The sequence below is a fragment of the Pseudophryne corroboree genome, chromosome 2, assembly GCF_028390025.1.
Source record: "Pseudophryne corroboree isolate aPseCor3 chromosome 2, aPseCor3.hap2, whole genome shotgun sequence".
Taxonomy (NCBI): domain Eukaryota; kingdom Metazoa; phylum Chordata; class Amphibia; order Anura; family Myobatrachidae; genus Pseudophryne; species Pseudophryne corroboree.
Window position 1 is genome coordinate 236,911,911 of NC_086445.1, and position 26,367 is coordinate 236,938,277.

Here is a 26,367-nt window from a genome sequence, read left to right on the forward strand (position 1 = left end):
CATCTGCACTGTGGGGGCACTGGCACTGTGTGGGGTCATAACTGTCACTGTGAGGTCATATCTGCACTGTGGGGGCACTGGCACTGTGTGGGGGCACTGGCACTGTGTGGGTGCATATCTGTCACTGTGGGGTCATATCTGCACTGTGGGGGCACTGGCACTGTGTGGGTGCATATCTGTCACTGTGGGGTCATATCTGCACTGTGGGGTCATCTGCACTGTGGGGGCACTGGCACTGTGTGGGGTCATATCTGTCACTGTGAGGTCATATCTGCACTGTGGGGGCACTGGCACTGTGTGGGCGCACTGGCACTGTGTGGGTGCATATCTGTCACTGTGGGGTCATATCTGCACTGTGGGGGCACTGGCACTGTGTGGGTGCATATCTGTCACTGTGGGGTCATATCTGCACTGTGGGGTCATCTGCACTGTGGGGGCACTGGCACTGTGTGGGGTCATATCTGCACTGTGGGGGCACTGGCACTGTGTGGGGGCATATCTGTCACTGTGGGGTCATATCTGTCACTGTGGGGTCATAGGCACTGTGTGCGGTCATATCTGTCACTGTGGGGTCATATCTGTCACTGTGGGGTCATATCTGACCTGTGGGGGCACTGGCACTGTGTGGGGGCATATCTGTCACTGTGGGGTCATATCTGTCACTGTGGGGGCATTTATGTATCTGGCACTGTGGGGGCATTTATTTATCTGGCACTGTGGGGGCATTTATTTATCTGGCACTGGGGGCATTTATGTATCTGGCACTGTGGGGGCATATCTGCACTATGGGGGCATATATTTATCTGGCACTGTGGGGGCATTTATTTATCTGGCACTGGGGGCATTTATGTATCTGGCACTGTGGGGGCATATCTGTACTGTGGGGGCATATATTTATCTGGCACTGTGGGGGCATATATTTATCTGGCACTGTGGGGGCATATATGTATCTGGCACTGTGGGGGCATTTATGTATCTGGCACTGTGGGGGCATTTATGTATCTGGCACTGTGGGGGCATTTATGTATCTGGCACTGCTGGGGGGGCATATCGGCACTGTGGGGGCATTTATTTTTCTTGCACTGTGGGGGTATTTATTTGGCACTGTAGAGGCATTTATGTATCTGGCACTGCTGGGGGTGCATGTCACGCGTATCTGGCACTGCTGGAGGGCATGTCACGTGTATCTGGCACTGCTGGAGGGCATGTCACGTGTATCTGGCACTGCTGGGGGGCATGTCACGTGTATCTGGCACTGCTGGGGGGCATGTCACGTGTTGCTGGCACTGCTGGGGGGCATGTCACGTGTAGCTGGCACGGCTGGGGGGCATGTCACGTGTAGCTGGCACGGCTGGGGAGCATATCATGTAGTGTTCCCGCTAAGCGTCTGTGGCTAGGCAATGTGTCTCAGTGCTCTGCCTGGCGCAATGTGTCTCAGTGCTCTGCCTGGCGCAATGTGTCTCAGTGCTCTGCCTGGCGCAATGTGTCTCAGTGCTCTGCCTGGCGCAATGTGTCTCAGTGCTCTGCCTGGCGCAATGTGTCTCAGTGCTCTGCCTAGCGCAATGTGTCTCAGTGCTCTGCCTGGCGCAATGTGTCTAACGTGCTCTGCCTGACGCAAAGTGTCTAACGTACTCTGCCTGGCGCAAAGTGTCTAACGTACTCTGCCTGGCGCAAAGTGTGTAGGAGGTTCTACCTGGTGCAATGTATATTAGCTGCACTACTGTGTGGTGTAATACGAATTGCCACTATTATGTGGCCACGCACCTTCCCCACGAAGCAACTGCCCTAAATTTTTGCTGAGCACCAAGCATTACAGTATGTACAGAATTTCGCCCTCCTAACTTAAAAATGTGCCCTCCCTGTGATCAGCACCCTGCCCTAAAAAGTGAGCACTATCATGTGTAGCTGGCACGGCTGGGAGGCATATTGTGTGTAGCTGGCACTGCTGCGGGGCATGTCATGTGTAGCTGGCACTGCTGCGGGGCATGTCATGTGTAGCTGGCATGGCAGCGGGGCATGTCATGTGTAGCTGGCACTGCTGGGGGGCATGTCATGTGTAGCTGGCATGGCTGCGGGGCATGTCATGTGTAGCTGGCATGGCTGCGGGGCATGTCATGTGTAGCTGGCACTGCTGCGGGGCATATTACGTCTATCTGGCACTGCACATTATGTGTATCTGCCACTATACTGGAGACATTGTGTGTAAGGAACACTACTGTGGCTGTTATGTGTAAGGCTGCTAATTGTGTGCGTAGAGGGGGTGTGAAAATATATTTATAGTGTGATAATATGAGGCCACGCCCACTTTTCTAGGAGGCATACCCACTTTTCCTGGAGCATATGGTTTGGGGGAGGGGGGCGCTTTTAGATTTTCTCGCTCAGGGCGCTAGTAGGCCTGGAGCCGGCCCTGGTCTTTCGTATATAGGAAAGACCCAGGGTAGATTTAAAGACCGCATGGCGATGCATAGATCTGCAATTAGGGCTGCACTGGCTAGTGATAAAAAATCGGAGCAGCCAGTGGCCCGTCATTTTGCAGAATACAAACATTCTATTGCAAGCATACGATATCGTATGATCGACTGGGTTAAGAAACCAATTAGAGGGGGTGACCGTAATCGGTTATTATTACAACGTGAGGTTCAATGGATCCACCGATTAGATGTGTTAGCCCCTCGGGGGTTAAATGAATATCTGAGCTATGGTTGTTTCGGATGAATAATCTTCTAAAATGTATATGGTGCTTATATATGTTTGATAGATGTCCTGCCATATTATTATAAGTATGGTTATATCTTTTAGAACCGCTGTTTCATGTTTACTTGTTGCTATGGTGATGGGTGTCACTTGAGAATGAGGTCATCAAGTTCCGCCGGAAAGGAGGAGGGTCTACCTCGGCTTCAGGTGCGGCATGAGTCACGGGTGTATAGGTATATAAGGTATGTAATTTGCTTTTTTGAATTATATAAACCTGACGATAGTGCTTGCGAGCACTGAAACGTTGTTGAAATTCATCTGGTTTCCAGAGTCTTTGTTACAGCAAGCTGAGTGCCGCACGGTGGTAAATATATATATATATATATATATATATATATATATATCAGATATAAAAGGCGGCACTCAGAGACTTGACTTGTGCAAAACAAACATTTAGTGCAAAATCTGGTTACAGCATCAATGTTTCGGGGCACGTGCCCTGAAACGTTGATGCTGTAACCTGTAGTTTTTACACTAAAATAAGATTTTACTCACCGGTAAATCTATTTCTCGTAGTCCGTAGTGGATGCTGGGGACTCCGTAAGGACCATGGGGAATAGCGGCTCCGCAGGAGACTGGGCACAGCTAAGAAAGAATTAGGACTACCTGGTGTGCACTGGCTCCTCCCACTATGACCCTCCTCCAGACTTCAGTAAGGATACTGTGCCCGGAAGAGCTGACACAATAAGGAAAGGATTTTGAATCCCGGGTAAGACTCATACCAGCCACACCAATCACACCGTATAACTCGTGATATTATACCCAGTTAACAGTATGAACATAACAGAGCCTCTCAACAGATGGCTCAACCATAACCCTTTTAGTTAACAATAACTATATACAAGTATTGCAGACAGTCCGCACTTGGGACGGGCGCCCAGCATCCACTACGGACTACGAGAAATAGATTTACCGGTGAGTAAAATCTTATTTTCTCTAACGTCCTAGTGGATGCTGGGGACCCCGTAAGGACCATGGGGATTATACCAAAGCTCCCAAACGGGCGGGAGAGTGCGGATGACTCTGCAGCACCGAATGAGAGAACTCAAGGTCCTCCTCAGCCAGGGTATCAAATTTTTAGAATTTTGCAAACGTGTTTGCCCCTGACCAAGTAGCAGCTCGGCAAAGTTGTAAAGCCGAGACCCCTCGGGCAGCCGCCCAAGAAGAGCCCACTTTCCTCGTGGAATGGGCTTTTACAGATTTAGGCTGCGGCAGGCCAGCCACAGAATGCGCAAGCTGAATTGTGCTACAAATCCAGCGAGCAATAGTCTGCTTTGAAGCAGGAGCACCCATCTTGTTTGGTGCATACAGGATAAACAGCGAGTCAGTCTTCCTGACTCCAGCCGTCCTAGAAACATAAATTTTCAAGGCCCTGACTACGTCCAGTAACTTGGAGTCCTCCAAGTCTCTAGTAGCCGCAGGCACCACGATAGGTTGGTTCAAGTGAAAAGCTGATACCACCTTAGGAAGAAACTGGGGACTAGTCCTCAATTCTGCCCTATCCATATGGAAAATCCAATAGGGGCTTTTGCATGACAAAGCCGCTAATTTTGCCACCCGCCTTGCCGAAGCCAAGGCCAAAAGCATGACCACTTTCCACGTGAGATATTTTAAATTCACGGTTTTGAGTGGCTCAAACCAATGTGACTTTAGGAAACCCAACACCACGTTGAGGTCCCACGGTGCCACTGGAGGCACAAAAGGAGGCTGAATATGCAGCACTCCCTTGACAAATGTCTGAACTTCAGGCAGTGAAGCCAGTTCCATTTTGGAAGAAAATCGATAGAGCCGAAATCTGGACCTTAATGGAACCCAATTGTAGGCCCATAGTCACCTCTGACTGTAGGAAGTGCAGAAATCGACCTAGCTGAAATTTCTCCTTTGGGGCCTTCCTGGCCTCACAGTACGCAACATATTTCCGCCATATGTGGTGATAATGGTTAGCGTTCACTTCTTTCCTAGTTTTAAATAGCGTAGGGATAACTTCCTCCGGAATTCCCTTTTCCTTCAGGATCCGGCGTTCAACCGCCATGCCGTCAACGCAGCCGCGGTACGTCTTGAAACAGACAGGCCCTCTGCTGCAGCAGGTCCTGTCTGAGCGGCAGAGGCCATAGGTCCTCTGAGATCATTTCTTGGAGTTCTGGTTACCAAGCTCTTCTTGGCCAACCCGGAACAATGAGTATAGTTCTTACTCCTCTCCTTCTTATTATTCTCATTACCCTGGGTAAGAGAGGCAGAGAAGGGAACACATACACCGACTGGTACACCTACGGTGTTACCAGAGCGTCCACAGCTATCGCCTGAGAGTCCTTGACCTGGCGCAATATCTTTGTAAATTTTAGTTGAGGCGGGACGCCATCATGTCCACCTGTGGCCTTTCCCAACGGTGTACAATCATTTGGAAGACTTCTGGATGAAGTCCCCACTCTCCCGGGTGGAGGTCGTGTCTTCTGAGAAAGTCTGCTTCTCAGTTGTCCACTCCGGGAATGAACACTGCTGACAGTGCTAACACATGATTTTCCGCCCATCGGAGAATCCTTGTGGCTTCTGCCATCGCCATCCTGCTTCTTGTGCCGCCCTGTCGTGTACATGAGCGACCGCCGTGATGTTGTCTGACTGGATCAGCACCGGCCGGTGTTGAAGCAGGGGTCTAGCCTGACTTAGGGCATTGTAAATGGCCCTTAGTTCCAGAATATTTATGTGTAGGGAAGTCTCCTGACTTTTCCATAGCCTTGGAAGTTTCTTCCCTGTGTGACTGCCCCCCAGCCTCGAAGGCTGGCATCCGTGGTCACCAGGACCCAGTCCTGTATGCCGAATCTGCGGCCCCCTAGAAGATGAGCACTCTGCAGCCACCACAACAATGACACCCTGGCCCTTGGAGACAGGGTTATCCGCCGATGCGACCCGGACCACATGTCCAACAGATCCCACTGGAAAATCCTTGAATGGGACCTGGCGAATGGAATTTCTTCAGGAAAAATGGATTACAGAAGACTCTTGTGTGGGTGCACTCTTATTTTAAATAGTTAATATGAGAAAATTAAAACATAACTTTTATTAATTCATCAATCTAAGAAAAAATCCACACTTAGGTTATCCACCACAGTTAATTAAATATATTAATACATATATATACACAATACAGCCCACCAGTATTTATAAGAAATACCTTATCTGATTATAGTGGCTGAAATGATGAAAAATATAATATAAATAATATAATAGAAATGTTCTGGTTAGTCTATATTAGACTTCAGGAGGGGTGTAGACACTCTGGTTCTACACCCTGATCCTATCCCACCAGCACAAGCTCTGCTTGTATTAATTAGACCTCCAAGGGTCATTGGACCAAAAGATTTGTCAGGAGTATAAGTCCGTCTTAGCATTGACCATGTCAAAAATGTGACATATCAGGGAAACGGTATATGGGAAAGGTAACACAGATTGGTGGAATAGGCGAAATAAATGATTGGAGGAAAATGTGGTGATCCTGCTGTTGGCTTAGAGTCGAGAAGGTCATAAATTACAACACCGGGTATTCTCTGGGGGTCACCCTCACAGATACTGACCCAGCCCACCACCGTTTTGCTTCCAAGATCGGACGAGATCGGGCTCTGTCGGTGGGGTATGGTAGTAATTGATTAGGCCTACTATAGCCGACTCGCCAATGAGAGTGCACCTAAACAAGAATAAGAAGAGAGATAGAGAAACGGGACGGATCTGCTGTCTATGTTAGGCACAGGATATACCTGTGGATCATGGATGAGAGTCCGCGGAAATGTAAAGGAAATGAAAAGACGAGGGATTGAAGGAGAGGGCAAACCAGAGTGGGGGAAAGACAAGAGGGGGGGGGGGAAAGAAGGTAGGGAGGAGAAGGAAGGCTGAATGAAAATATCAACTTGATATCACAATCGATTTGATGTCAAAAACAAATATGAATTAATTGTACACCCAAAAACAGGCAATGTTGAATATAGTAGGTAATTCCTCTATTTCATTAAAGACGGTAGATGTAGGTGCTTATATCCTGATAGGTGCTGGTTGTCACACTATACACACACATGTGTTGAAAGGACACCATGTGTAAGTGCTAAATAAACCCTGCAGCAAGGCGAATGAGCTCAGTAATATTTATGCCTGGATCCCTAAATGGGCACAAATATGACACTTGATACAGGGCTACAGCCCTATGCCGTCAGGCAAGGTGCACGGACATTGGGGTAATCCACTTTCTCAGATTTGTTAGAGAATAACCCTATAAAATATAACAGGTAATAAGGGTAGATAGACCCCCTACAACAAAGGTAGATTGGATGTTTTATACCCTTGCCACTGTTCTATTGAGGAGGTAACACATCACATATTTTGTCCCTCTACCAATATGTTGTGCCAAATAAAAACACTGGTAATTAGAAACGACCAGACAAAAAAGGGGGGGGGGGGAAAGGGATGGATAGTTAAGGGGTGTTGGTACCGGTCCCTGCCCAGGTCCCTGGGTTGGTCACTGAGTATCAAGCTGCAGAGATTAACTCCTCAGGTCCTTGTTTGATATTGGAGTAATTCATGCTGGGATGCTGAAATGGGTCTTGCTGAAATGCTGGAAAACGCGTTTCACCCGTCCTGCGGGCTTGTTCACTTCCAATGCTGTGGGTCTTATGTGATAGTTGGGGTTTAAATACCCCTGTGAGTGAATATCAGCCAATGGCTGCTGTATGAGTGATTAACTGAGAAAAAACTCCGGTCTCCGCTGTAATCAGCGGAAATGACGTCATAAGTCTGGTTGCTAGGCAACCTATGTATCGTAAAATACCAAAACAATACTGACAGCGCCTAAATAAATAAATAGATTGATCCACCAAAGTGCAATCACACCTGAGCGCTGCCGATGATTGGCACTGTGCGTGTGCCTGTGGATACAATAAGAAAAAAGGGAGAAAAATCGGCTGCGCTTAAGGTGCTTTGCAATTGGGTATAAATCACGGAGAGCTGACCACCTTCTAAATAAAATGGATTTATTACAATAAAAAATACATTAACAACATTTAAAATAAATCATATAAAACATAATGAGTGACAAATTGTACTCTGAAACACCATAGAATGAACACACAGTATCAATAGAGATTTAAGTGTGGTGTTCACCTAATTCTAAGTATAGAATTGAAACTTATTTTAAAAATTGTAGCAGCGATGTAACTAAACGGTTACAATATAACTATCTGCAATATGGATGGAGACAGCAACCTATAGGTTTATTTCACCAATAATCTGAGACAGAAAAATGAGGGGCCCAGCAGTCAGGTGTGCAATAAGCAGTATACAATTTTACCTCTCCTGTGGGCTGGTACTACCGAGCGTCCTCGGTATAGTCCTGTGTGGAGCCCACCGTATGATGTTTTAGGAAGAGAGACTTGATTAAGGAATAATCATGCTGATTAGCTGTTATATTAGGAGTCCCGGATACAGGGTAATTCCCTGTGTGTTACCTTGGGCTGGTGGAAATCCTTTTTGTGCCCTAAGCATAGGTATTAACACGTTTTCCAGGACATCAAGGAAGCACACGCTGAAGCCGCTAATTGCGGTGAAGGTTCACAGATGTTATCCAGAATCGTTGTGCTGGTTTGTGTGAAGCTGGAGTGTTGTCCCACGGCCAATTAGCCGTTTTGGGTGATAAATGCTGGTGCTGTCTCACAACCCGGTGTTGCTTTAGAGTGGTAATGTAGGCTGTCGTTTTTCCCACTGCCGGGGACAGCCGTCTGATGATAGATGCTGACGAGTCCCGCTGCCGATTGCAGCCGTCTAACAGTGCGGGCTGGTGCCGTGTAGAGGTAGCAGTATAGCTACCATGCAGATTAAGGAGATCACCGCTGTAGACAGAGTTCCTTGAAACTGCGGTGCTGGTGATTCAGAGTAAAAAAAGGGGGAGGAGCCTAACGCGTTTCGTCACGGTTAACGTGACTTTTTCAAAGGTATACCACCTCCACTGTGTTGATCCTATATATAGCATTAATAGGAGTGCTGCCATGTGTGGCTAATAAAAGCTAATTTGAAACTCATTTAAGAAGGTCAACTCTCCAATCATTTAGCAACTAGATGGCTATCAATATGTTACTCTATAAAAATTTGGATATACATAAATATACAGATATAATTTATTAAATAAGAAAAAAACGAGTAAAAAAAGAGTTTGTTTTTTTATAAAGCAATAAAATAATTATATAATTAATTTATAATTAAATTCAAATGAAATAAACAAAAATTGTGAATATCATGTCAGACAGTGTTTGATGGCACAGGAGATTTAGGACAATGTAAAAGGTAATTTTGTAACGAGCTTATTAGGAATAATATAAGTTCTTCATAGTATGATAAGATAGGACCCAAGGGGTATAATTTTACAAAGATCGTACTATGATTTTTTAATCATTCGTAATATATTGGGAGAGAGAACAAATTATATTTTTATTGTATACAAACTTAATTCCATTATTATTTAGCATAGATTATAGTATATTAAATAAAATTGATTCTGTATGAAGTAATTTTTAACTTGTATTTAATATGAATGTGAGTGTCATAACCCCTGATGGGATTAATTTGACATGTGTTAACAAATTTATACTAAACAATGTGGGCGAGACGTCGGGCCGTAGAACAAAGAAACCCCCCCACACCCAGAGATGTCAGGTGTACCTACATAAATGTGTATAGGACCATGTGTCCAAAATGATCCTACTTAAAAAATTATTATACATGGGTAGATGTTATATAGGATGCATTATATAATAATGCATCCCCTGAATGTAAGCACAGTGATAAATAATCTAAGAAAGATACACATACTGATATGCAACCCAGAACAAACTGTTTGTGGTTTAAAGAGGTGCCTCATATAATATTAAGGATCGAATTCAATTGCTTCGTTAAGTCCCTCGGGAACGAGGGTTTTCAGCTGATGAATCCAAAAGTTTTCTCTTTGACACAGTTTCCTATATCTATCACCTCCCCTAGGGGTTGATGGGATAGTTTCAATACCTATGAGGTGAACATCCTGTGGATTCTTTTCATGGAATTCTGCAAAGTGTCGGGATACACTATGCAGAGAGTATCCCTTTAGAATGTTACGCCTATGTTCTAAGAAACGGATTTTTAGTTTACGTGTAGTACGACCCACATAAATCAGTTTACAGCTACAAACTAAGATATATATGACAAATACACTATTACAATTGATAAATGAACCAATAGTAAATTGTGTATTGTCTGAAGATGTAAAGGTTTTAATTTTATTCTTTATAAATGAGCAAGTTAAACATTTATTCGCACCACACTTAAAACAGCCTTTTGTTTTAGTCAACCATCGTGAAGAATCTAATGAACTGTCTGACTGTATTTGAGTTCTTTTATCAACAAAAAAACTAGGTGAAAGATGTTGTTGTAAATTATTGGAACGTTTAAAAATGACTGACGGTTTTTCTCCAATTTCTGTTCTGAGAATGGGATCAGTAAGTAAAATGGAAAAATTATTGGAAAGAATCTTTCTTATTTGACAAGAAGAGCTGTTGTACTTGGAAAAAAAGTGTGGTTGATCTTGTTCAAATTTTTGGTTCCTTGGTTTGTATTCTAGCAGATCTTTCCTATCCAGCTGGTCTACCCATGTATAATAATTTTTTAAGTAGGATCATTTTGGACACATGGTCCTATACACATTTATGTAGGTACACCTGACATCTCTGGGTGTGGGGGGGTTTCTTTGTTCTACGGCCCGACGTCTCGCCCACATTGTTTAGTATAAATTTGTTAACACATGTCAAATTAATCCCATCAGGGGTTATGACACTCACATTCATATTAAATACAAGTTAAAAATTACTTCATACAGAATCAATTTTATTTAATATACTATAATCTATGCTAAATAATAATGGAATTAAGTTTGTATACAATAAAAATATAATTTGTTCTCTCTCCCAATATATTACGAATGATTAAAAAATCATAGTACGATCTTTGTAAAATTATACCCCTTGGGTCCTATCTTATCATACTATGAAGAACTTATATTATTCCTAATAAGCTCGTTACAAAATTACCTTTTACATTGTCCTAAATCTCCTGTGCCATCAAACACTGTCTGACATGATATTCACAATTTTTGTTTATTTCATTTGAATTTAATTATAAATTAATTATATAATTATTTTATTGCTTTATAAAAAAAAACTCTTTTTTTACTCGTTTTTTTCTTATTTAATAAATTATATCTGTATATTTATGTATATCCAAATTTTTATAGAGTAACATATTGATAGCCATCTAGTTGCTAAATGATTGGAGAGTTGACCTTCTTAAATGAGTTTCAAATTAGCTTTTATTAGCCACACATGGCAGCACTCCTATTAATGCTATATATAGGATCAACACAGTGGAGGTGGTATACCTTTGAAAAAGTCACGTTAACCGTGACGAAACGCGTTAGGCTCCTCCCCCTTTTTTTACTCTGAATCACCAGCACCGCAGTTTCAAGGAACTCTGTCTACAGCGGTGATCTCCTTAATCTGCATGGTAGCTATACTGCTACCTCTACACGGCACCAGCCCGCACTGTTAGACGGCTGCAATCGGCAGCGGGACTCGTCAGCATCTATCATCAGACGGCTGTCCCCGGCAGTGGGAAAAACGACAGCCTACATTACCACTCTAAAGCAACACCGGGTTGTGAGACAGCACCAGCATTTATCACCCAAAACGGCTAATTGGCCGTGGGACAACACTCCAGCTTCACACAAACCAGCACAACGATTCTGGATAACATCTGTGAACCTTCACCGCAATTAGCGGCTTCAGCGTGTGCTTCCTTGATGTCCTGGAAAACGTGTTAATACCTATGCTTAGGGCACAAAAAGGATTTCCACCAGCCCAAGGTAACACACAGGGAATTACCCTGTATCCGGGACTCCTAATATAACAGCTAATCAGCATGATTATTCCTTAATCAAGTCTCTCTTCCTAAAACATCATACGGTGGGCTCCACACAGGACTATACCGAGGACGCTCGGTAGTACCAGCCCACAGGAGAGGTAAAATTGTATACTGCTTATTGCACACCTGACTGCTGGGCCCCTCATTTTTCTGTCTCAGATTATTGGTGAAATAAACCTATAGGTTGCTGTCTCCATCCATATTGCAGATAGTTATATTGTAACCGTTTAGTTACATCGCTGCTACAATTTTTAAAATAAGTTTCAATTCTATACTTAGAATTAGGTGAACACCACACTTAAATCTCTATTGATACTGTGTGTTCATTCTATGGTGTTTCAGAGTACAATTTGTCACTCATTATGTTTTATATGATTTATTTTAAATGTTGTTAATGTATTTTTTATTGTAATAAATCCATTTTATTTAGAAGGTGGTCAGCTCTCCGTGATTTATACCCAATTGCAAAGCACCTTAAGCGCAGCCGATTTTTCTCCCTTTTAACCTATGTATCGTGCCTTAACATGGCTATCTTACTGGGAGAGTATAAGAGTTAATTAGCTCTTTGAGGTGTCCTCGTTGGTACAGTGTCCTAGTTAAAGCAGTGGGAAAATGCACTCCGGCCGCGGAGATAGCTGCTCGGCTGTTTTCGGCATTCAGCCCCGCTGCGCCACGTCACGTCCGGTAAGGATTCCTGGCGTCTGGTTGCTAGGATACAGAGTGTCCTCAGCTGCATTTAGGTGACGTCATCTTCCATCCTGAATCGGATAGGGCGTCTGGGTTAAGGCGTCCCGTTGCTCGGCAACCGAGCCTTGCGGGACGTTAGGTTTAAAGGCAAGTGAGACTGTTTTGGAACTTCTCATTGTCAGTCTGTGCCATATGTAACTGACTGCTGTCGGGTTAATTGCTGGAGCGGAGGTTCATCAGGCTAGGTATAGGCCTAGTAATATCTGGGTGATATCAGGGTTAAGTGCTTCAGTGAGGGATAGTGTTGTGAACTGGGTTATTTACATATAGGGAGGTGTGTGATCACGATCCCTTATTATTATTGGAAAAAGAGAGGTCAAAAAAGGGGTAAGAATAATAATATGAAAAAGAGAAATATCAAGTTAAAAATAGAAATAAAAATAAATGACAAAATAAGATAAAAAATATAAAATATATATCATTAATATACAGGGAAAAAGGCTTTGTGATGTGTATTCGCGGCATATGCCCTATATCGTAGAGATTGCACGGTATACCTTATATAGTGCATTGCATGTGTGTTGTACATATGTTAAATCTGGGGTATGTGAGTGTTGGTCTGTACGTGTTTAATTTGAATATCCAAATAACACACATTATCCTCCCATTTCCCTCTCAAGTGACATTATCACACCTTCACACGAATTTTCACCTTCACTGTGTATGCTTCACCGTCCAACATTCCTTCCTCCAGTCCTATTTAGACAAACACATATACCTCATATCACTCCTATCACCTTACCCTAACATTCCCACACTCACTCTTACCCAGGTACCACGTAGGACTCCCTACCACCATCTAAATGTACAGTGGTTGGTGCCCCTTTCCACACATAAATTTGATCAGTCCCATTTCATTATCATTATCATGCAACATGCTACAACTATATAATATATGTCACATACCCCAGATTTAACATATGTACAACACACATGCAATGCACTATATAAGGTATACCGTGCAATCTCTACGATATAGGGCATATGCCGCGAATACACATCACAAAGCCTTTTTCCCTGTATATTAATGATATATATTTTATATTTTTTATCTTATTTTGTCATTTATTTTTATTTCTATTTTTAACTTGATATTTCTCTTTTTCATATTATTATTCTTACCCCTTTTTTGACCTCTCTTTTTCCAATAATAATAAGGGATCGTGATCACACACCTCCCTATATGTAAATAACCCAGTTCACAACACTATCCCTCACTGAAGCACTTAACCCTGATATCACCCAGATATTACTAGGCCTATACCTAGCCTGATGAACCTCCGCTCCAGCAATTAACCCGACAGCAGTCAGTTACATATGGCACAGACTGACAATGAGAAGTTCCAAAACAGTCTCACTTGCCTTTAAACCTAACGTCCCGCAAGGCTCGGTTGCCGAGCAACGGGACGCCTTAACCCAGACGCCCTATCCGATTCAGGATGGAAGATGACGTCACCTAAATGCAGCTGAGGACACTCTGTATCCTAGCAACCAGACGCCAGGAATCCTTACCGGACGTGACGTGGCGCAGCGGGGCTGAATGCCGAAAACAGCCGAGCAGCTATCTCCGCGGCCGGAGTGCATTTTCCCACTGCTTTAACGAGGACACTGTACCAACGAGGACACCTCAAAGAGCTAATTAACTCTTATACTCTCCCAGTAAGATAGCCATGTTAAGGCACGATACATAGGTTGCCTAGCAACCAGACTTATGACGTCATTTCCGCTGATTACAGCGGAGACCGGAGTTTTTTCTCAGTTAATCACTCATACAGCAGCCATTGGCTGATATTCACTCACAGGGGTATTTAAACCCCAACTATCACATAAGACCCACAGCATTGGAAGTGAACAAGCCCGCAGGACGGGTGAAACGCGTTTTCCAGCATTTCAGCAAGACCCATTTCAGCATCCCAGCATGAATTACTCCAATATCAAACAAGGACCTGAGGAGTTAATCTCTGCAGCTTGATACTCAGTGACCAACCCAGGGACCTGGGCAGGGACCGGTACCAACACCCCTTAACTATCCATCCCTTTCCCCCCCCCCCCCCCTTTTTTGTCTGGTCGTTTCTAATTACCAGTGTTTTTATTTGGCACAACATATTGGTAGAGGGACAAAATATGTGATGTGTTACCTCCTCAATAGAACAGTGGCAAGGGTATAAAACATCCAATCTACCTTTGTTGTAGGGGGTCTATCTACCCTTATTACCTGTTATATTTTATAGGGTTATTCTCTAACAAATCTGAGAAAGTGGATTACCCCAATGTCCGTGCACCTTGCCTGACGGCATAGGGCTGTAGCCCTGTATCAAGTGTCATATTTGTGCCCATTTAGGGATCCAGGCATAAATATTACTGAGCTCATTCGCCTTGCTGCAGGGTTTATTTAGCACTTACACATGGTGTCCTTTCAACACATGTGTGTATAGTGTGACAACCAGCACCTATCAGGATATAAGCACCTACATCTACCGTCTTTAATGAAATAGAGGAATTACCTACTATATTCAACATTGCCTGTTTTTGGGTGTACAATTAATTAATATTTGTTTTTGACATCAAATCGATTGTGATATCAAGTTGATATTTTCATTCAGCCTTCCTTCTCCTCCCTCCCTTCTTCCCCCCCCCCCCCTCTTGTCTTTCCCCCACTCTGGTTTGCCCTCTCCTTCAATCCCTCGTCTTTTCATTTCCTTTACATTTCCGCGGACTCTCATCCATGATCCACAGGTATATCCTGTGCCTAACATAGACAGCAGATCCGTCCCGTTTCTCTATCTCTCTTCTTATTCTTGTTTAGGTGCACTCTCATTGGCGAGTCGGCTATAGTAGGCCTAATCAATTACTACCATACCCCACCGACAGAGCCCGATCTCGTCCGATCTTGGAAGCAAAACGGTGGTGGGCTGGGTCAGTATCTGTGAGGGTGACCCCCAGAGAATACCCGGTGTTGTAATTTATGACCTTCTCGACTCTAAGCCAACAGCAGGATCACCACATTTTCCTCCAATCATTTCTTTCGCCTATTCCACCAATCTGTGTTACCTTTCCCATATACCGTTTCCCTGATATGTCACATTTTTGACATGGTCAATGCTAAGACGGACTTATACTCCTGACAAATCTTTTGGTCCAATGACCCTTGGAGGTCTAATTAATACAAGCAGAGCTTGTGCTGGTGGGATAGGATCAGGGTGTAGAACCAGAGTGTCTACACCCCTCCTGAAGTCTAATATAGACTAACCAGAACATTTCTATTATATTATTTATATTATATTTTTCATCATTTCAGCCACTATAATCAGATAAGGTATTTCTTATAAATACTGGTGGGCTGTATTGTGTATATATATGTATTAATATATTTAATTAACTGTGGTGGATAACCTAAGTGTGGATTTTTTCTTAGATTGATGAATTAATAAAAGTTATGTTTTAATTTTCTCATATTAACTATTTAAAATAAGAGTGCACCCACACAAGAGTCTTCTGTAATCCATTTTTCCTGCTAGCTTGTCTCTGACTCTGGGTGCACCACCAGAACCACTTATCCTAATACGAATTATTCGTGTACATCATACAGGTATTCTGGTACTCTACTATTATTTTCTACCCAATTCTGAACTCTTAGAACTGGTGCGGAATCATTTCTACTTTGTGAGAATGGAATTTCTTCGTAAGAAGCTACCATCCTTCCCAGGGCTCGCGTGCATTGATGCACCGACACCTGTATACGTATTAGGAGGTCTCTGTCTAGAGACGACAACTCCTTGGACTTCTCCTCCGGGAGAAAACCTTTTTATCCTGTTCTGTGTCCAGAACCATACTCAGGAACAGTAGACGCGTAGTAGGAACCAGCTGCGACTTTGGAATATTCAGAATTCCGTCGTGCTGTTGTAGCACTTCCCGAGATAGTGCTACTCTGCCGAACAACTGCTCCCTGGACCTCGCCTTTATAAGGAGATCGTCCAAGTACGGGATAATTATTTCGGCCATTACCTTGGTAAATACCTCGGTGCCGGGGACAGACCAACGGCAACGTCTGGAATTGGTAATGACAATCCTGTACCACAATTTTGAGGTACTCCTGGTGAAAAGGGTAAATAGGGACATGCAGGTAAGCATCCTTTATGTCCAGTGATACCCTCCAGGCTTGCAATAATCGCCCTGAGCGATTCCATTTCGAACTTGAACCTTCGTATATAAGTGTTCAAGGCTTTCAATTTTAGAATGGGTCTCACCGAACCGTCTGGTTTCGGTACCACAACATTTTGGAATAGTAACCCCGGCCTTGTTGAAGGAGGGGTACCTAGATTTCACCTGCTGGAAGTGCAGCTTGTGAATTGCCGCCAGTACTACCTTTCTCCGAGGGCAGCAGGCAAGGCTGAGGTGAGGTAACGGCGAGGGGTAGTCGCCTCGAACTCCAGCCTGTATCCCTGTGATACTATTTGCAGAACCTAGGGATCCACCTGTGGGCAAACCCACTGGTCCCTGAAGTACCCGAGACGCGCCCCTACCGCACCTGTCTCCATGTGCCTTTTATAGGCAGCATCACCTGTCCACTGCCGGGTTTCTAATACCCTCCTGGCAGAATGGACATTGCATTAATTCTGGATGCCAGCCGGCAAATATCCCTCTGTGCATCCTTTATATATAAGACAACGTCTTTAATATGCTCTATGTTAGCAAACTATTTTCCCTGTCTTAGAGTATTAATATTATCTGACAGGGTATCAGACCACGCTGCAGCAGCACTATTTATGCTGAGGCGATTGCAGGTCTCAGTATATAACCTGAGTGTGTATATACAGACTTCAGGATAGTCTCCTGCTTTTTATCAGCAGGCTCCTTCAAGGTGGCCGTACCCTAAGACGGCAGTGCCACCTTTTTTGACAAACGTGTGAGCGCCTTATCCACCCTAAGGGATATCTCCCAACGTGACCTATCCTCTGGCGGGAAAGGGTACGCCATCAGTAACTTTTTAGAAATTACCAGTTTCTTATTGGGGGAACCCACGCTACTTTACACACTTCATTCATTCATCTGATGGGGGAACAAAACACTGGCTGCTTTTTCTCCCCAAAAATAAAACCCCTTTTATGTGGTACTTGGGTTCATGTCAGAAATGCGTAACACATTTTTTATTGCCGAGATCATGTAACGGATGTTCCTAGTGGATTGTGTATATGTCTCAATCTCGTCGACACTGGAGTCAGACTCCGTGTCGACCTCTGTGTCTGCCATCTGAGGTAACGGGCGCTTTTTTGAGCCCCTGATGGCCTTTGAGACGCCTGGGCAGGCGCGGGCTGAGAAGCCGGCTGTCCCACAGCTGTTTTACGTCATCCAGCCTTGTAAGGAGTTGACATTGTTGTTTAATACCTTCCACCTATCCATCCACTCTGGTGTCGGCCCCACAGGGGACGACATCCCATTTATCGGCCTCTGCTCCACCTCCACGTAACCTTCCTCATCCCACATGTCGACACAGCCGTACCGACACACAGCACACACACAGGGAATGCTCTGACTGAGGACAGGACCCCACAAAGTCCTTTGGGGAGACAGAGAGAGAGTATGCCAGCACACACCAGAGCGCTATATAATGCAGGGAATAACACTATAACTGAGTGATTTTTCCCCCAATAGCTGCTTGTATAAACAATATTGCACCTAAATTTAGTGCCCCCCCTCTCTTTTTAACCCTTTGAGCCTGAAAACTACAGGGGAGAGCCTGGGGAGCTGTCTTCCAGCTGCACTGTGAAGAGAAAATGGCGCCAGTGTGCTGAGGGAGATAGCTCCGCCCCTTTTTCGTGGACTTTTCTCCCGCTTTTTTATGGATTCTGGCAGGGGTATTTATCACATATATAGCCTCTGGGGCTATATATTGTGATATATTTGCCAGCCAAGGTGTATTTATTGCTTCTCAGGGCGCCCCCCCCAGCGCCCTGCACCCTCAGTGACCGGAGTGTCAAGTGTGTATGAGGAGCAATGGCGCACAGCTGCAGTGCTGTGCGCTACCTTGGTGAAGACTGATGTCTTCTGCCGCCGATTTTCCGGATTTCTTCTTGCTTCTGGCTCTGTAAGGGGGCCGGCGGCGCGGCTCCGGGACCGAACACCAATGGCCGGTTCCATGCGGTCGATCCCTCTGGAGCTAATGGTGTCCAGTAGCCTAAGAAGCCCAAGCTACCACCAGTTAGGTAGGTTCGCTTCTTCTCCCCTTAGTCCCTCGCTGCAGTGAGTCTGTTGCCAGCAGATCTCACTGTAAAATAAAAAACCTAACATATACTTTCTTTCTAGGAGCTCAGGAGAGCCCCTAGTGTGCATCCAGCTCGGCCGGGCACAGGATTCTAACTGAAGTCTGGAGGAGGGTCATAGTGGGAGGAGCCAGTGCACACCAGGTAGTCCTAATTCTTTCTTAGCTGTGCCCAGTCTCCTGCGGAGCCGCTATTCCCCATGGTCCTTACGGAGTCCCCAGCATCCACTAGGACGTTAGAGAAAAGTATGTTTTGCACAAGTCAAGTCTCTGAGTGCCGCCTTTTAAATCTGCTATACAGGGCAGTCTTAACAGCAGTGTAGGCCCCTGGGCACAGCAATGCACTGGGCCCCCTACCCATCCTCCAGCGGTAGGGCTGGGGGGTGCTATCAGTGGCAGCTTTGATGTCCCGCGGGCGGTAGGGGGTGTTCTATCTTCCGCTCAGCATGTAGGACCTGGAGCAGTAATTTCTGATAATTACTCCTTTACTGCACAGATGGGGCTAAACTGTAGAAGGGTGCATTGGGCTGAATGAAGGGGCCCTGGTATATGACTTCAAGGGTATTAGGGGGTGTTTAATACGTAGGGGAGGGGTGGATAGTGGAGTGGGCTTAATATTTATCATTTTCCGGTGGGAGGGCAGCTTACTTGACTGCAGATATCTCATGTTCCTGAAAATATATTTCTTAGCTTTGAATGGGATAAAAAACTAGAGAGGCTCACCTTTCAGGAGGTACTGGGGACTTGGGGATCAGAGTTCAGGAGCCAGAGCAATCCACCAACGAAAATCTAAAACTGCATATTAGGCGTGTGGAGCTGGAGCAGGGACCAGCTTCTGGAAGGCTGATATCTGTGGTTCTGGGCATAGTACAGACAAGCTGCCAGTGTCCACCAAAAGTGGAGAGTCACAGCTTTTTGGTTATCCACTCAGAGAAACTCTAAGTCAGACAGAACCGGAGATATCTGTCTGGGAAGAGCAATTAACAGGCTTGGATGGGGACCCCTGCTTTCAAGTCGGATATCTCCAGTTCCCCACGGCCGATTTTCAAAAACCTGGTTCCCCTGGAAAGAGGGGATCCTCAGCTATCAGCCTAGGGCCCTTACACTCCAGGGGCCCTTGGGCAAGAGCCCATTGAGCCCATACGAAAAGACGGCCCTGCTGCTATATACATGGAGGTGCAAACCTCATTGGAGGGCACCAGAGCCAGTTAACCCTTGGAGGTTTTTCGAGTGCCAGCCACAAAAGAGTATATATATATATATATATATATATATATATATTATTATTTTTTGTATTTTTTGGGGGGGGAGGGGTTGCGTAGAGGCAAAAGACTGTTTGGTCTTTCTGGGGCACACTTTAGTCGTAATTGATGAAAAAGATTTGTTAATGAAGAATGTAATAAAACTTAACATTTAATGCTGTCACATTAAAATTTCAGAACGATCAAAAGATCTAATAAAATGTTATTAAATAAGTGACTCCCAGTGTTTCTTCCAATATTTGTTGATATATACAATCAAAATCGTATATATTTCACCAAATTATGCCTCATAACATGAGGAAAACACCTTTGGAGTGAGTAATGATCAAGGTAATGATAAGCAGAGCAAAGTTTCTTATGTGTTGTTCTTCTATACTTGGCATATAAAATTAATTGAAGTGTCACATGCATAGAACATAAACACAGGGCTGTTCTTCTCATGAATCTGCAGCTCTTATGCTATAAGTACTTATTCTTGTTGATTTTCTGTGTTGATATATGTTGGAAATTAAGTTTATGTAAATTGAATTTTAAATATTGAAGATCACCATGACATTTAAGAGTAAGGAAGACAGAAAGAATACCAGACACTTCTGCTTTCACTCATCTGTTGCCATCGAATGAGCAATGAGAGAGTGTCATATGCCTATTATTTTGGTATTGAAAAAATAAGATTTTACTCACCGGTAAATCTATTTCTCGTAGTCCGTAGTGGATGCTGGGTACTCCGTAAGGACCATGGGGAATAGACGGGCTCCACAGGAGACTGGGCACTTCTTTAAAGAAAAGATTAGGTACTACATCTGGTGTGCACTGGCTCCTCCCTCTATGCCCCTCCTCCAGACCTCAGTTAGGGAAACTGTGCCCGGAAGAGCTGACATTACAAGGAAAGGATTTGGAATCCAGGGTAAGACTCATACCAGCCACACCAATCACACCGTACAACTCGTGATAACTATACCCAGTTAACAGTATGAATAACAACTGAGCCTCATTAAACTGATGGCTCAGAACAAAAAACCCTATAGTTAAGCAATAACTATATACAAGTATTGCAGCATTCCGCACTTGGGACAGGCTCCCAGCATCCAATACGGACTACGAGAAATAGATTTACCGGTGAGTAAAATCTTATTTTCTCTGACGTCCTAGTGGATGCTGGGTACTCCGTAAAGACCATGGGGATTATACCAAAGCTCCCAAACGGGCGGGAGAGTGCGGATGACTCTGCAGCACCGAATGAGCAAACTCAAGGTCCTCCTCAGCCAGGGTATCAAGCTTGTAGAATTTTGCAAACGTGTTTGATCCCGACCAGGTAGCAGCTCGGCAAAGTTGTAAAGCCGAGACCCCTCGGGCAGCCGCCCAAGAAAAGCCCACCTTCCTCGTGGAATGGGCTTTTACCAATTTAGGATGCGGCCGTCCAGCCGCAGAATGTGCAAGTTGAATCGTGCAATAGATCCAGCAAGCAATAGTCTGCTTAGAAGCAGGAGCACCCAGCTTGTTGGGTGCATGCAGGATAAACAGCGAGTCAGTTTTTCTGACTCTAGCCGTCCTGGAAACATAGATTTTCAGGGCCCGGACTACATCCAGCTGCTTGGAAGCCTCCAAGTCCCGAGTAGCCGCAGGCACCACAATAGGTTGGTTCAAATGAAACGCTGATACCACCTTAGGGAGAAATTGGGGACGAGTCCTCAATTCTGCCCTGTCCATATGGAAGATCAGATAGGGGCTCTTACAGGACAAAGCCGCCAATTCTGACACACGCCTAGCCGAAGCCAAGGCCAAAAGCATGACCACTTTCCACGTGAGATATTTCAACTCCACGGTCTGAAGTGGCTCAAACCAATGCGATTTTAGGAAATCCAACACAACGTTGAGATCCCAAGATGCCACTGGAGGCACAAAAGGGGGCTAAATATGCAGCACTCCCTTAACAAACGTCTGAACTTCAGGCAGTGAAGCCAGTTCTTTTTGAAAGAAAATAGACAGGGCCGAAATCTGGACTTTAATGGATCCCAATTTTAGGCCCATAGTCACTCCTGACTGTAGGAAGTGCAGAAATCGACCCAGCTGAAATTCTTCTGTTGGGGCCTTCATAGCCTCACACCAAGCAACATATTTTCGCCATATGCGGTGATAATGTTTAGCTGTCACATCCTTCCTAGCTTTTATCAGCGTAGGAATGACTTCAACCGGAATGCCCTTTTCCATCAGGATCCGGCGTTCAACCGCCATGCCGTCAAACGCAGCCGCGGTAAGTCTTGAAACAGACAGGGCCCCTGCTGTAGCAGGTCCTGTCGGAGCGGCAGAGGCCAAGGGTCCTCTGAGATCATTTCTTGTAGTTCCGGGTACCAAGTCCTTCTTGGCCAATCCGGAACGATGAGTATAGTTCTTACTCCTCTCTTTCTTATTATCCTCAGTACCTTTGGTATGACATAAACCGACTGGTACACCCATGGTGTCACTAGAGCGTCCACAGCTATCGCCTGAGGGTCCCTTGACCTGGCGCAATATCTTTTTAGCTTTTTGTTGAGGCGGGACGCCATCATGTCCACCTGTGGCCTTTCCCAACGATTTACAATCAGCTGGAAGACTTCTGGATGAAGTCCCCACTCTCCCGGGTGGAGGTCGTGCCTGCTGAGGAAGTCTGCTTCCAAGTTGTCCACTCCTGGAATGAACACTGCTGACAGTGCTATCACGTGATTTTCCGCCCATCGGAGAATCCTTGTGGCTTCTGCCATCGCCATCCTGCTTCTTGTGCCGCCCTGACGGTTTACATGGGCGACCGCCGTGATGTTGTCTGACTGAATCAGCACCGGCTGGTTTTGAAGCAGGGGTTTTGCCCGACTTAGGGCATTGTAAATGGCCCTTAGTTCCAGAATGTTTATGTGTAGGGAGGCTTCCTGACTCGACCATTGTCCTTGGAAGTTTCTTCCCTGAGTGACTGCCCCCCAACCTCGGAGGCTTGCATCCGTGGTCACCAGGACCCAGTCCTGTATGCCGAATCTGCGGCCCTCGAGTAGATGAGCACTCTGCAGCCACCACAGCAGAGACACCCTGGCCCTCGGGGACAGGGTGATCAGCTGATGCATCTGAAGATGCGACCCGGACCACTTGTCTAACAGATCCCACTGAAAGATCCGTGCATGGAACCTGCCGAATGGAATCGCCTCGTAAGAAGCTACCATCTTTCCCAGGACTCGCGTGCAGTGATGCACCAACACCTGTTTTGGTTTTAGGAGGTCTCTGACCAGAGATGACAACTCCTTGGCCTTCTCCTCCGGGAGAAACACCTTCTTCTGTTCTGTGTCCAGAATCATACCCAGGAACAGCAGACGCGTCGTAGGAACCAGCTGCGACTTCGGGATATTCAGAATCCAGCCGTGCTGTTGTAGTACTTCCTGAGATAGTGCTACTCCGACCAACAACTGCTCCCTGGACCTCGCCTTTATAAGGAGATCGTCCAAGTACGGGATAATTATAACTCCCTTCTTTCGAAGGAGTATCATCATTTCGGCCATTACTTTGGTAAATACCCTCGGTGCCGTGGACAGACCAAACGGCAACGTCTGGAATTGGTAATGGTAGTCCTGTACCACAAAACGGAGGTACACCTGGTGAGGTGGGTAAATGGGGACATGTAGGTAAGCATCCTTGATATCCAGTGATACCATGTAATCCCCCTCTTTCAGGCTTGCAATAACCGCCCTGAGCGATTCCATTTTGAACTTCAACTTCCTTATATAAGTGTTCAAGGATTTCAAATTTAGAATGGGTCTCACCGAACCGTCTGGTTTCGGTACCACAAACATTGTGGAATAGTAAACCCGTCCCTGTTGAAGGAGGGGAACTTTGATTATCACCTGCTGGAGGTACAGCTTGTGAATTGCCGCCAGTACTACCTCCCTGTCCTGGGGAGTAGCTGGCAAGGCTGATTTGAGGTAACGGCGAGGGGGAGACGTCTCGAATTCCAGCTTGTATCCCTGAGATACCACTTGTAGAACCCAGAGATCCACCTGTGAGCGAACCCACTGGTCGCTGAAGTTCCGGAGACGGGCCCCCACGCACCTGGCTCCACATGTGGAGCCCCAGCGTCATGCGGTGGACTTAGTGGAAGCAGGGGAGGATTTTTGTTCTTGGGAACTGGCTGTATGGTGCAGCTTTTTCCCTCTACCCCTGCCTCTGGGCAGAAAGGACGCGCCTCTAACCCGCTTGCCTTTCTGAGGCCGAAAGGACTGTACTTGATAATAAGGTGCTTTCTTAGGCTGTGAGGGAACCTGAGGTAAAAAAGTCGACTTCCCAGCTGTTGCTGTGGATACGAGGTCCGAAAGACCGTCCCCAAACAATTCCTCACCTTTATAAGGCAAAATTTCCATGTGCCTTTTAGAATCAGCATCACCTGTCCACTGCCGAGTCCATAATACTCTCCTGGCAGAAATGGACATCGCATTACTTCTAGATGCCAGCCGGCAAATGTCCCTCTGTGCATCTCTCATATATAAGACTACGTCTCTAATATGCTCTATGGTTAGCAATATAGTGTCTTTGTCAAGGGAATCAATGTTATCAGACAGGGAATCAGACCACGCTGCTGCAGCACTACACATCCATGCTGAAGCAATAGCAGGTCTCAGTATAGTACCTGAGTGTGTATACACAGACTTCAGGATAGCCTCCTGCTTTCTATCTGCAGGCTCCTTTAAGGCGGCCGTATCCTGAGACGGCAGTGCCACCTTTTTTGATAAGCGTGTGAGCGCCTTGTCCACCTTAGGGGATGTCTCCCAGCGTAACCTATCCGTTGGCGGGAAAGGGTACGCCATTAGTAACCGCTTAGAAATTACTAGTTTCTTATCTGGGGAACCCCACGCTTCTTCACACAATTCATTTAACTCATCAGATGGGGGAAAAGTCACTGGCTGCTTTTTCTCCCCAAACATAATACCCTTTTTTGTGGTAACCGGGTTAATGTCAGAAATGTGCAACACATTTTTCATTGCCGTAATCATGCATCGGATGGCCCTAGTGGATTGTATATTTGTCTCATCCTCGTCGACACTGGAGTCAGACTCCGTGTCGACATCTGTGGCTGCCATCTGAGGTAGCGGGCGTTTTTGAGCCCCTGACGGCCTCTGAGATGCCTGGGCAGGCGCGGGCTGAGATGCCGGCTGTCACAAAGCTGCGTCATCGAACCTTTTATGCAAGGAGTTGACACTGTCGGTTAATACCTTCCACATATCCATCCACTCCGGTGTCGGCCCCGCAGGGGGCGACATCACACTTATCGGCTCCTGCTCCGCCTCCACGTAAGCGTCCTCATCAAACATGTCGACACAGCCGTACCGACACACCGCACACACACACACACACACACACACACAGGGAATGCTCTGACTGAGGACAGGACCCCACAAAGTCCTTTGGGGAGACAGAGAGAGAGTATGCCAGCACACACCACAGCGCTATATAATCAGGGATTTACACTAACAAAAGCGATTTTCCCTATAGCTGCTTTTATATATAGTTTGCGCCTAAATTTAGTGCCCCCCCTCTCTTTTTTACCCTTGATGTCTGGATACTGCAGGGGAGAGCCTGGGGAGCTGTCTTCCAGCGGAGCTGTGAAGAGAAAATGGCGCCGGTGTGCTGAGGAAGATAGCCCCGCCCCCTTCTCAGCGGACTTCTCCCGCTTTTTTATCTGTATAATGGCGGGGGATTATGCACATATACAGCTTAAAAGCTGTATTATGTGTCAATTTGCCATGTAAGGTACTCTAATTGCTGCCCAGGGCGCCCCCCCCCCAGCGCCCTGCACCCATCAGTGACCGGAGTGTGTGGTGTGCATAGGGAGCAATGGCGCACAGCTGCAGTGCTGTGCGCTACCTTAATGAAGACCGAAGTCTTCAGCCGCCGATTTCCTCCGGTTTCTTCCGTCTTCTGGCTCTGCAAGGGGGACGGCGGCGCGGCTCCGGGAACGGATGATCGAGGTCGGGCCCTGTGTTCGATCCCTCTGGAGCTAATGGTGTCTAGTAGCCTAGAAGCACAAGCTAGCTGCAAGCAGGTAGGTTTGCTTCTCTCCCCTAAGTCCCACGTAGCAGTGAGTCTGTTGCCAGCAGATCTCACTGAAAATAAAAAACCTAACAAATACTTTTCTTTCTAGGAAGCTCAGGAGAGCCCCTAGAGTGCATCCAGCTCTGGCCAGGCACAGATTCTAACTGAGGTCTGGAGGAGGGGCATAGAGGGAGGAGCCAGTGCACACCAGATGTAGTACCTAATCTTTTCTTTAAAGAAGTGCCCAGTCTCCTGCGGAGCCCGTCTATTCCCCATGGTCCTTACGGAGTACCCAGCATCCACTAGGACGTCAGAGAA

General features: G+C 45.7%; 1 protein-coding gene and 2 pseudogenes across 1 annotated transcript in view; 2 read left to right on the plus strand and 1 right to left on the minus strand.

Moving 5' to 3' along the window:
- Nucleotides 1-26,367, plus strand: part of LOC134991372 (retinol dehydrogenase 7-like) — a 250,241-nt gene that overhangs the window by 180,303 nt on the left and 43,571 nt on the right. The window lies entirely within an intron of this gene.
- LOC135052274 (5S ribosomal RNA) lies at nt 6,275-6,393 on the minus strand (annotated as a pseudogene).
- LOC135052275 (5S ribosomal RNA) lies at nt 15,330-15,448 on the plus strand (annotated as a pseudogene).